The sequence below is a fragment of the Atheta coriaria genome, unplaced genomic scaffold (assembly GCF_025399875.1).
Source record: "Atheta coriaria isolate IRGN ID8LTWV9N9 unplaced genomic scaffold, Caltech_Dcor_3.1 hic_scaffold_9_pilon, whole genome shotgun sequence".
Taxonomy (NCBI): Eukaryota; Metazoa; Arthropoda; class Insecta; order Coleoptera; family Staphylinidae; genus Dalotia; species Dalotia coriaria.
In genome coordinates this window covers 13,667,971-13,681,877 of record NW_027045451.1, presented here as the reverse complement: position 1 = coordinate 13,681,877, position 13,907 = coordinate 13,667,971, and positions in this window count along the sequence as shown.

Genomic DNA, 13,907 nt, shown 5'->3' with positions numbered 1-13,907 from the left:
CGCGCCGCCGGCAGAAAACATTAAGACCGTCGTCTTGGTCGATGTCCGCTCGGCAACTCCCAGAAAGTGTTCAGTTATAACAAATAGTTGCAAGTTGCGCGTATTGTGTGCCTAATCAAATGCAAAAGCGCTAGATTCATCCGTGATTAATTATTATAATGGATATCTAATGATATCTGTATTGAGCATAGTGAAGTTGGGAGGGCGACGAAAATTAATGACATATAGCGCCGTCATCGGGAGGAAATTACTGTAATCACGGTTTTGTGGACGCGATATTTCCACCATTTCCACCATAAGTATACGGTCGCACAATGTGATTGCTTCTTCTTTTGTATTATTAAAATCTTAGTGCAATGCTGTTTTTATAAACGCAGCATAATTGAAAAAAAACCTTCTTGAAACAGTAATTAATAACCTGATAATTCGTCGATGAATTTCACTTCGATATTGGTAGAATATTTATATTCTTTTACACTTGAGTTCAATGATAGGTAAATATTAAATTTTTATTGGCATTTCCAATGAGAACTTTAGACTAAAATAGAGGGGACATAGTATGTGTCGATTTGGCTGTTTTCATGTGCCACTGCCATTTACATATTCGGAAATGTATTTCTTAAGATAAGGTTTTCATCTTTTATGGTGCGAAAACCGATTGGTCTTTTTGCGATTCGGAAAACTTGGGCAATAACGACCATTACCTTTCAGCGCTTCCAACACAGTATCGTCAAAGGCTGCCTGGGCTCGTGTGCGCCCTTTCACGAAGTCGTTCTCCATCCGCCGCAAATAGTTGTCAATATCTTTATGTTCTCACTTCATCCGAAACACTGCGCCATTTGAGATTCGGCCGATGGCCCATTTGGAGCGCCAGCTGACACGATAAAGGAGCGTCGATTATAAAATAGCGAGGTCAGACCAAACAGAGGCGGCCATGTCAGCAGGATGCTGTGTGCTTACGCTTTCATATAGGTAATCCCTGACATCCCCAGTGCCCATTATCGTGCATATGTCCGCGCGTCAAAATTTCCCAAAAATATTATTCCAAATTCAAAAGCAACACGAGGCAATCTGTATGCCAAAGAGGGGTAGTATTAATAAATGCCAGATGGGGGTATTTATAAACAGTACATAAACAATCTCGGTGGAACGTAACGAAACGCCAAAATGAGCCCGTTTTGCCCGTTGGGTTGGGGGATTGGTTTTCGCAGCGCACGAGCTTGCGGTTCACGTGCCGCGCGCCGCTCAGACGAATTCGAATGGTAATTAAAATTAATTAAACCGATTGCATTAGTCAATAGAAACTATTAAATGTTTGCTGCCCGAGCACGCGGAGAATGCGTAGCTGGTGCGCGCTTAACCAATTAAAAATGTTTTCTAATTATAACGCACGCGTTTCAACCCTGGGGTTTTGGTGTGTTTCACTAGATTCTGGTATTTCAGCCGCGATTAGAATCTAACGAAAAGAAACAATGATGCACAAACACATTCCACGCGAACCCGAATGACCACCGCCAACCTTACTACCTGAATTACCCGAAATTTTAATTTAGATGTTTATTGTTGATAACAATTTCGGAAACTAATTATCAAACGGGAAGCGTGCACACATATTTTCCTCGAACGTGTGCGCTCAACAGCTAGGAAAGTCATTAATTAAATTACAAACGACTTTGGTTTGTGTCTAATTATTTGACAGGGATTGAATCGAAACTTGAATGGAAATTTACAAGTTATTAACGGTATTCAGTTTTCCGAGTTTAAAGTTAACCATTCAATTATCACGCCTGTGTCATGTCTATGATTTTGCGTCGAAGATTAAATGTGCATTAAAGCAAACGCATTGGTGTCAATATGTCACCTACATTTTCAAACAATAACAACAATTAAAATCAGAGTAATAATCGCATCACAAGCAACACTTTGTTTAACATAGGAGTGGCTCTCGTTTGGAGACAAAAAAAATATACGAGAAATAATTTCGATAGAATCGTCTGGTTGTTTATTTTGCCGCTAGCAAGGCTGAAAACATAAATCCAAAACGAACGCTATACATCAATGCTATTTACCGAGGAGAAATCAAAAATATCCGCGACTGGAATTCGTATAATTGAAAATAATTTACGGCGTTGTTGGCAAACAGGTTGCTTCTCATCGAAACCGATGTTTTACCAGCGCTTGTCATTGAAGGCTGTACATTTATAGCTATTTTTGTGCGAATTACAATGCCGTGCAATCCGAAAATAGAGCCTGCAACCGTCAACAAAAATTCAATATGTTTCTAATTAAAATAGTTTGGGGATGCACGTTGATGCAAAATGTAGACAGAACAGGTAGACAATATCATTGGGTTGGTTACGTCTAGCACCATATGTTTTACCCAGAAAATGGGCTGCGTTTGTTTTTTGAGCGCGACTTGTTTATAAGGCACGTCCGTTGCTAAGCTTGACACGTATGTTCACGTTCTTTCAAGTAAAAACACAATTTCTAGAGTAGCTACAACCAAACAAAACGGGTAACAATTGGAACGATTCACGTACATCTTACGCTGATTCAACAAAGTAAAAAATCAGTGTCGCATTCTTACCTACAATTCCAGAATCCGTAAAAAGTCCGGACCTATAGAAATTATAGTACCTTCAGTTTTTTTTTTTTCGTCTAAGAGGTTGAAAGCACCTACAAACGTACACTCATGGTAAGTTAAGGCCTTTAACAGCGCTCAGCTGTGATTCCAGGTAGCGACCGACCATCAGTATTATTCACCACGCACGTTAGACGGAAATTTAAAAGTCCCTGGCATTTAAAAATTTAAAAAGAAGACGCCTATCGTAAACGCAAGTCTTTGTTGTGCTGGGCTTGCATAGTGACTGATTTACTAATGGCATGGATGCGTTCCAATCAGATATATTCTTCAAATTCCAAATGTCCCTATGTGTCAATAGGTGTAGGTAAAACAGTTTTATCGCTTTCAGTTAATTTTCAAATATTTATGCTCACTCGTAAAACGCGAGAAAGATTTCTTTATAGATTGGAATTCCGACGGCTGAAACGTTTTTACAAATGAAACACGCCGCATGTATGAATCTATGAGTATGAAATTCATGTCTGCATTTTCACAAACTTGTCGGCAATGTACTTTGTACTACTGGGTATATTTCGGGTACCTACTTGTTTCAAAGATTCAAACTTAAAGCCACATACGTATAAAATGCCAAATAACTCGAAGCAACTCTTCACATTTAATTATTTCGTTTATTTGATGACTATTCGATTAATTTCGATCGATTCCAAGATGACTGTCTGAGTCTGTCTATTATGTAGAAAATTTCTAACAAGTTGAAGCTGGAATTATATCAAAAGTCCAAAAAGCTTCCAACTCTTCGTTCTCCCTCAATACTCTTTTCATATTATAACAAACACGCAGAAAACGCTCTGACTTTACATCTCGAGGCGTATCTTTATTCATCTTCCACCCTTTAACATTTCCTTCGCTGAGATGGTAGTATTATTATTCGAACATCTCGAAAGTAATTCATTTTTCGATTCAACAATTCGATTCGACGATAAGAAATGTAAATTCAATGCGGCAGCGCTGCTTTGAATAGAATTGATGGGGCGCTCAGAGTATATTAATTTATTCCAGGCGTAATTAAAAGAATATTAAGTTAAGATAGAAAAATGATTTTCTCGCGCATAATTCATCATCATTGTTATTGGAGCAATAACGGCATAAAAAATCGACATGTACTCGTAAATGGTGTATAGTTGGTTATTGTCAGTGAAATATTTCGAAACTAGAATATTGCTAAGTGTATGTTTGTTGTACAATTTTCAATTAGTGTGTGGATAGATAACTCATCGCACATTTTGTTACAATTCCTGCCCAATAGGTTTGGGTTTGTATTTATACTCGAAAATGCAAGCATGAATTTCATTTAAATATTAATTCAGTTTCAAATATTTGAATTGAAATTCCGATTCTACATGGGTCAAAAATTACAAATATTATTCAAACTAACATGAGGCATAATTGAAAAACAGTGTAAAATACCGATTTAAACCAGACATAATCATATAGTTTATTACTCAAAAACTAATAATGATAACAAGGTTGTTGTTTTTACTTGATTTTATATTAAACAATTGTGAACCTGCATTATGTATTTTAGGTATAGAATTATTAATAATTTATAATTGACACAATATTTGACTGATATATAAAATTAAAACTTTAATACTATTTCTCACCATTTGGGATTTCCTCAATAAATTTATCAAAACCTAAACTTAGCATTAGTTTCATCGTTTAGCAAATGACAAAACAGAACCATTGTGGATAATTATTAAGCTCTCGCTGGTTTTGTTTTTAAATAGAAAACTTTGCGATGATGATTTTTTATGATGTCGCATGTGAACGGATAAGCGACGACCGCGCATAAACCACTGAAAGTTATTAAAAATATTTCCCTATTATCAGATGCTCCGAATGGATATTTTTATGCGGACCGCGGCGAGAATGTAATTAAAAAAATTCACGTTGAATAAATCAAAAAGCAAAAAAAAGAGTATACGTACACACATAAAGCTGCGGTATTTATTTAATGAAATATTGTGTTTTTACGTCGGTTCTGCAGGTATAATAAAACTTTTTTTGTCATTTAAAAAACGTATTTTCTTATCACATTGGCCGAATATTTGTTTTCATGAATCATGTGACTCGATGACAATATTCATAAGTTTTGAACCCCAGAACAAAAATCATGAAAAAACGCATTTTTTAATACGAAAGGTGGTGGTTGGGGCGGGGTTAAAACATTTCCTGTTTTATAGCGTTTGAATGGCATATAATAGCTCGTAAAACGAACACGAGAACATGGAAAATTAATTAAGTAATAAAAATCAATATTATAGTTAGGTATGTCATCCTATCGCGGCAGCGTCGGCTTTACAAATTACTATGCGAAACCCAAAAAGGTTCTACATATTAACACAAATTCTAGTAGTCCCCAAGAGAAGGCATTTTTCTCTCTAACATTGTAACCCAATGTTAATTAATTTGTAAATAGAAACCTGCTGACGCACGCCGAAAACGCTCGAAATGCTGCGCATAAGTACGTGCTAATAATATTGAAAAGCGCACCAGGCAAGAGCTTCGTCAGCAGTCAAAAGCGAATATATGTGTAAGGACATCCTGCATGAACGAACGACGGTGTAGAAAACATCCAATGGTGTGCTGTGGTTTGTTGTTCGTTGTCGCCGTGTGTGTCAAAGTGTAAATTATCGAGCTACGCACGTGGAGAGTGCGCGAGTGCTGGTTATTTCCATTTGAATAGAATTCGTAATTTACGCGCTGAATAATTTCCAACTTTGATTACCGCGTGTAACTATATATTTCATTATGTGCGACTCCCTTCATGGCGCGCGGCGAGAAGGGCAGAAGCCAAGCGAGGCGGTATTTTAATTCAACCCGATTTCAGACGTTGCACATAACTTAGAAACTAGCACCAATCTCATGGCTACCGTAAGATGACTTTTTTCATCGCTTAATGCGTGTCATTTTTAACCGATCTATATTTAGATTCAGTGAGCGATGCGTGTTATTGTGCAAAGTGCCAGTGATTAATATGAATATTATATTATATTCAGAGGGATCCCGCGGCTGATATATAATAAAAATTTAAATTAACCATACTTGTTGACTAGATTCAGGCGAGTGATTGATACGTGCATCCCTCGGCTTGCTTTTTTTCTCTGCGTTAAAAGAGTGCTAAATTTGGCTCCCTCATTCTTCGCTGTCGTCGGCGCATCGTTCACGCTCGCGCGTATGTTCCGTTTACATTTTTTCATTCTCGCCTCGACGCGGCGAGATTGTATAACTTGGCGAAGGAGAAGAGGAAGACTTGGCGCGTATCGCGTATAACTAATTCATATTTCGAGCAACGCGTACCTCTGCTAGGGAACTATTATACGCAGCCATAGAGTGGAATCGCACGCCTAGGGGTTTGAACATGATTGATACGCCGCCAGCGGTCATTTATCAGAAGAAGTCTTGTTTATCAGATAATGAGCTTAATTCAATAGTGCCGCTGCTTTATAGGTACGTGTGTATAATACAATCAATTAATATCCATGATAATATTCATAAGTTTCACTTATAGGCCTAAATTATTTGAAAATTTAAATAAAAAAACTCAAATATCAATAAAAATGACAAACATGTGCCGGTAAACTCCCCTCCAAGCCATAAAAAGCAATTAATAAAAATTAATTAACCCAAATAATAAAGTAATCTTGTGAGTGCGGCAGTAAACCGCAAGAATTTGTGCGTTTTAATAACGCTGCGTGTTTTCCTTAAATGCACGAGATTTGAAATAGTTCGTGTTTTTTGCTACTGGTTCTACTAAACGAAAACACGAACCTCCCGACATTAATTAAGTATGTAAATGAGTGTTGAAGAAAAAAGGACAACGTGTGTATGCCTGTCCTCTCCAACACGCAGTTTTTTCTTGTCCCGCCAGAGTCGTAAACGTGCATTTTATGGGTTTTAATGACGGGCGATGGCGGCACACAGAACGGCAGTGCTCAATTTATGTTTTCGGCTTAAAACACATTATAAACTAGGAATAAATCGAATATTTATTAATTAGTTAATTATATTCCATAGTCGAATGGCTGAAGAGTTTGTACGCGTTGTAATATAGTCTTTATGGTTAGACAACATGCCGACTAATTAATTATGAAGTTTTGGATCCACTTGGAATTCCGTCCGCTTCCGATCGCTATCAAGGTTTATAACATTTCGATGCAATCAACAAATTTGTTAGGTGTGCAGCTGGATGCTTACTTAATTCCCATGCGGTTGTGGCCGCGCAGTTGTGCGGCATTTATTTAACTGCCCGCAGATGCAATTCGCCAAGTTATAAATAAAATGATTACGTAATTGTCTTATTGTTCCACAGGCAGTCAGGACTAACCCAGTAAGTAAGTAATGTCCAAAAACATACATTCGATTCTTTTTTGCTTCTCCAATTGCCAATTAAATTCGTGCTAGAAAACGGGCGAATTCAATTTTCTTTCGCTCTATCGAATGATTATGTGTAAAAGCGGCTGTGTACGAAAGTACAAACTTTTAATGGGTCTCAAGTTACCTCGTGCCCGTGCCCTAAGCTCAACTTTGGCCAAGATATACTTACTTTTTTATACTCGCTTTTGGCGCGTGAACTTTTCCTTTTTCTTCGTTATGACGTGCGTTCTTGGAGAGTTATAGGAGTTGCTATATTTGAAAAAAATATAGCTGTATATAATATTATATATACATATATACAGGAGTATATTTGTCGACATTTGTTAATAGTTGATTTATACTTAAACAAATATTTGGCACGCAATACGTTAAAGCGCAGCGCACAATTCGCTAAACTTTATAAGCTCGTGTAATGCATTTTCGTAATTGCTTCGGCAAAGTTACACAACATTAACCTCGCGAAGGATAAACAAAATATTTGCATGTAAATCCAACGACTTTGACTGGGTACGGGAACGAGTACAACTTATAACTACGCATTCACGGACCCGTATAATATTGTAAACGACTAAATTTTAATGATTTTGATTACAATTGCATGTTATAATACACAAAACGAATCGTGCTATATGCTATGTATGTTTAAAAAGTGATTAAATAAAATTTACATGCTTAATGAGACTTTTGTTTGCAACAAAATTATTTTAGCAAAAAAAGCAACGAAAAAGTAATGAGGTGTGAGAATAAAAGCAACAAAAACGCAACGTCGCTACGCTTAATTTTCAAACCAGTAACAACTCTCTTGTAGGAACAACTCTAACTCTCCAATAAATGATTAAATAATAATATCATTCCCGCGAAGCGTGTGATTTTGAAAATGATGCGGCAAACGTAATGACACTGGAAACATTAGTTTTTTTGATGTCACATTTACATGTAGGTATTGTGTGTTGAGTGCCACTGAGAACTAGATTTTATTCTTGTAATTTCAGCTATGTGTGTGCCGGCAATTTCAATAAGCATTAGATTCGGCATAAACGTACCATACACGAAAATAGTGGTTATAAATGCATTAGGTTCAATTAGCGTGGGCGAACGCAAATTACGAGCACAGTTCTACCTGGTAAAAAGCACCATTAATCGTGCGCGAGGCCCAAAAGTGTATACGCCAAAACTATGTAATTTCAGGCATCCTGTAAGTATTCGAAATAAATTTGCATCCGTGCACGCCGCCAACCAATGGCACTATATCGTGTGTTCATAATTAAACCCTTTTTAACCGAAAAGCGCGCTTTCGGTGGTGAATAATTTCGTAGATCTTTCAACGCGATGGCATGCCTTTTGTTGTTACGGTTATTGCCTGTTTATTCGGATTAAAATAAATATATTGTATCTACGCACAAGCGTACACATATCTACGATCGTACCGGAATTGGTAGTGGTTTTTTCGCGTTCAAAGATCGACACGTCGATATCTCGACAACAATCTGCTTTTTGGTGTGAGCTTTTAAGATTACACAATGTAAGCAGGAACAATAACACGAGCGACCGCATTGAACACACCGGTATCTTTACAATCAATTATATATACCTACACATATATTCATGGTATCCCGAAAAAAGTAGAAATTGGACAAAATTTGCTATTTCCGGCCACCAAATTATAGCACCGAGTCGTGTTTTTTGGTTTCTAAACTTACCTATTTACTTAGCACGAATGGAAATAAAACAAAAATAACCGCTTATTAAAGTCGAGCAGTCGTCGACGCATACGCATTATCGCACACGTCGGTAACACGCACGATAAGTACCTACGTACATTGTTCTTTTTCGCCGCGCATCTCTTCCTCGTACTTGTATAGCAAATTTATGCGCAAGGATACAAAACGTTTTAAATTTACATATTCGCTACATAGTAGAAATATTTCCTGATACACCAAAAATACATTTGCTTCGGCTTCGGTAAATAGCGACTAATTGAAGCTAATGGTAGGTTTAATAGTTGGGAAATATTTCTAAAACGCCGCTGCACTTTTACTGTTTTCCTCGGGTTTCAAGCAGATAATATTCCTATATACCTATATGTAATGGATATGCGTTCAATTGCTCGTTCGAGTTTCAAACAGTTTAATTATTTATTATAGCGCTTCCTCACTTGTTTCCACATGCTTGAAATAGTGGTTAATATTGAGAACACACAGGCATCATATTACTGTCGGCGAATGATTAGTGGCGATCGATATGAAGCGCCGATAAAAATTTGCCAAATGTATGCAAATTCGCCGCGCGATAAATAATATGCAACTTTATATGTGGTGAACAGTCTCGTCGATTATTAATTCCATCTGATCCAGATGCAGTAATTCATCGCATGCATGCATTCATTCATCAACTCCACGCGTGCCCTTACCATATTGCATACTATTTTTGTTGTTAATAAATGGAATATAAAATGAACCAGTCGTCAAACTTTAAACTTTGCATCCGATTCACATTATAACTACCTAATAGCAAAGTTTACATATGAACAATGCGTAAATTATGATATTATAATTATGTACGTTTGTTTCAAATCAACAATTAAATTAAATTAAATTAAATTAAATTAAATTATCTCTGAACCGATTTTTCCTCTTAAAAAATTGATTGTACGTTAGATAAATAATTAGATTTTTGGTCTTTGCCTTTTCAGAATTAGTGGTGTAAAATTATTAATTAAGTATATTGGGGAGGTTGAGAAATAATTAATAATTCTATTTAATGTGAGAATAAGATGTTGCATATTGTAGGTTTTTTTGGAATTTTCATTTTCACAACGCCGCCCAAATTTGTTATTGCAACTACCTATAACCTACTAGAATACCGAGATAAGCACACCTTATGCGAAATCGTATTATTATTGTTTGCCGAAAAACCAAATCGAGCGCTCCTGTATTACAGCTTGAATATCGCCATATTTATTTCAGCGTCGTGCGAGCCTATTTGTTCAAATATCAACGACGTATACCTGTAACACTCAGCACTTACTTTTGTCGTTCGCGAGGGTTTGTGTGTGTTGATATGTTTGTCTTTCCACACCGTGCCTCGCGCGTTAATGTAGGAGCACCGTGTTTTCCAAACGTTCTGTTTTTTTCTTGGGGTGGGCACAAACAGACGAGCTTTTCATATGTTAAAATGCTTACTCGGGTCGAATTAATTGACAGACCCCAGTGTTTCGGCTGGTTTCGCCTCATCGAAGCCACAGAGACATGTTTTTGACAAATCAACGGGAGTGAAAAAAAAATCTGCGCAACGAGTTACCTACGAATATAACATCCGTTACATAACGCCGAATGTTTACGTAACTTCTTTATAATGAAAGTATCTTTTACTATGTTGGATAAACATTACAAACGTTATCGGAAAAATAAAAATGTCCACGTGTATTGATGTGAGACTTGAAAAAAAAAACGAATTTATCTCAATATTAAATCATTAAGGTAGACGTAAACAAACTATAAATTAATTAAAGCATTATCAGTATTTGTACATATTTGTCGTAATTAAACATGCATAAACAGATAAAATTTAATCTAAAATCAGCGATTGAAATGTAGCAATCAATATTTATCTCGTTGGTGCGTATTTCACATCGTTTCTATTTTGGTGTATTGCCGTACTTAATGCATAAAATAATCTGTGCGCGTAATTCACGTTAAAGTCTATTCCAATAGCTAATTTAACACTCATTGATTATTTAATTATTCTAAAAGGTTGTCTCGCCGACAGACCAAACGTCTAGGCGATTTGTATGCAAATCTGCGAGTATGCATAAGAATAAAGCAAAACAAAAAGAAAAACCTAATATTTGCGTGTTATTCGGCACTTGATTTCAAATTATTAGCGCACGCTCATAAATCTGACATTTAAGTTGTAAAAAGTATTACCATTGTTATTAAGTTAGCCGCAAATTTTTGTAATTGTACCTACTCATATACGTTTTGTTTTGACATTTGCGTTGCTTTTACCAGTATGCAAATATGTGCGATAGACGGTAAACACGTTGAGAAAATTAATTTCGACGGTAATTATGCCCGCAGTTTCGAAATCAATTTGTTAATAGTTGTTAATTATAAGTTCGCGCATTTTAAGAATACTTCAACATGAGAGAGACCGTTAAAATTGTTACAATGGACGAGAGTTTGCCGTCTGGCGATTGTCATTGCGTGAATTATCGCAAATAAAACGTCAATTTCTGATTTTACGACTTTTGCGATGCACAATCGAGAATAAACTGTATAGTATTACAAATGCGGTGAATGAGTAACGCCTGTTAACAAAATGCATTGAATTTGTTTTGCGTGCGTCCGTTAGGCATCGAATATCTTACTGGTACTACGCACACATGACGGGTGCGCGCGTACGCAGACAGACAATTCCATTTCATAGAGCAGCAACGTGTCCGCATGGATTAAACGTAATAAAATGTAAAGTTTATGAGCTGGCGCACAATGGGTGCAAGGCATGTAAGGACGTAAGAGATTAGGATCAAAAGATCAGACCCAAATTTGGTTATATCGGCACTTGCAAATTGCGACCGCATATGCTCATCGGTTCGCCTAATAAAGAGGAACCCGGCGAAAAAAGAGATTCCCCGAGTTGCCAAGGATACGTACAGGACGACGCCATGGCAGCCGAAACGTATATACGCGCGCGCATAAAAAACACGACAGTGCACACCTAGGGGAGTCTTAATAATAATGCAAGCGGGTTCCAGCTTATTCGGAGTCATATGTCAATATAAATATTTTGTAAGGGCGCATACTATAATAACTTTCGGGGCGCTCATGTTTGATCCTCCGCCTGCGTGGCAGGACGCACCAATATTATGCGAGCCTAGTTTTCTCACGAACATTAAACGCACTAGTAAAATTTTATAACTTTGAGAGCTTTTTGTTGTCTTTGAATCATATCAAGACCGTACGACATAAAGTCATGGCACAATATGATGAAATATTTTGTGTTGTTTTACGATAAATTTAATAATAGTTTTATCAGTGCTGATTAAATGAAAGCATCGGTAGTAGTACAGCTACAATACGACGAGAGGCCCGGGGAGGTTGTAGAATTTAATTAATTAGCACAGCGAATTGCAGAAACGCTATTTTCCATTCAGGCAAAAACATACCAATTAGAGAGTGAATTACTCTATCTATTCAACAATAAAATCAATTAAATTGAAAATCAACTAAAAACATGGTGATTTTCACAAATGATTTGAACTGGAATCGAAACAGGTCAGTTTTTAACTAACTACTCGAATATAAATTCTCACGTGTATGCATATCAGATAGATACCTATGCGTATGCGAGGACGGTAGTTGGAAATATTAATCTCGGCATTCTCGGGATCTCGATTCGTGTAAAGATCCGTTAAAATCCCGTCATTGAGAATGTTCACACTATCATTCCATCGTTTATCGTTCGCACACATACATACATAAGCCGCTATGATTAAACCGAGCGTAGAGCCCAGCAATAGGTAATGTAAGATATGATGATGATTTTCAATTGAAGAAAATTAATACAATAACACACCACGAAATTGTTGCAGTCCGGTTTGGTCGGTTTTCTATTGCCCATTGCCCGACTCGGGTTCCACTCGCCGCTATTACGTTTCAGTACTTTAATTGCAGCACACCATTTCACGCTTTTTATGTATGCACATTACGCAAAATGACCGTGACTATAACGTTACAGCGGTTATCTTAGGCCTCGGTCAAGCAGATCGATTCATCGCGGATTATGAAGAAATACGCGGCAGTTTTCAATAAATTCGAATGCATCCCAGGTCGCGGCCCCGAGGCCACTTCCGTCATTTGGCGATATCGCCGCATATACAGGGAGGCGGTTCCGGCATTGCCCAGATGACCAACGGTTTTATTTTAATGCCTGCGCATTAAAGTAAGCTTTTTATGGGCAGAAGGGTGGACGTTTTATAATTTTACGAGTGGATTTTAGAGGGTTAGTTATAAAGCGTGTGTATACCCCCTGCTGACTCTCCCTAGATTATTACTTTCAGAAGCTTAGCTACTGTATGTGTGTGCACCATACTTTTATTATATTTCCAGCGTGCACTGATGCGACCGGACTCGCTCTCTGGCGACTGGAACACAAAAAAAAAATAACTACGTTCACTCCGAATAAACCACCATGTTCGTCATAATAAGTGCCGAATAAACTCTCGCTCGCTGATTCTATGCATATGTAAATATAACAGTTTAGGTAATCATAGGGTTGCTTAAGTTTGCTATTCATGTTGTTTACAGTTTAAGCTCAGTGAGAAAATGCATGCAAACAAGAAAAAGTTGAAACGAAAACACAATTCGAAAATATCGCGGCGACATTACACGACTATTTGAAAGTTTATGATGCGTTAAGGGAGTAGAAGTTGAGCAGAACGAAACATGCCACAGTGCTTAAAGTCCACGCTTCTTGTGGTCATTAATGTATAAATGCACGTGTAATGAACGAGCGAACGCGTGAATTCGTGGGCGCGGTGGCGCCTTATTACGAAAAACGTGAACGTCGAAGAAGGAGATGGATCGAAATTCAAATATGCAAATTGTATAAGCGTGATTAATTAAAGTCGCTTTTAATGCGTGAGATGTCATTCCTTAAATTATGGCCGCCAGTCGCCGAGGTCATTTACATATTTTTTTATAATGCGCCGCTTGCGCCGGTATACCGTGTGCTTCGATGCGAAGTGTACGAGTATATTGCGATGAATTAACTTTAAATATGCATCTCGGTTAAATACACGCAAACAACAAACGTCACCACCACTCCGATTCGTGTGGCACCACTGCGGGGCGAACAAAATAAATAATTAATACGAAAACGC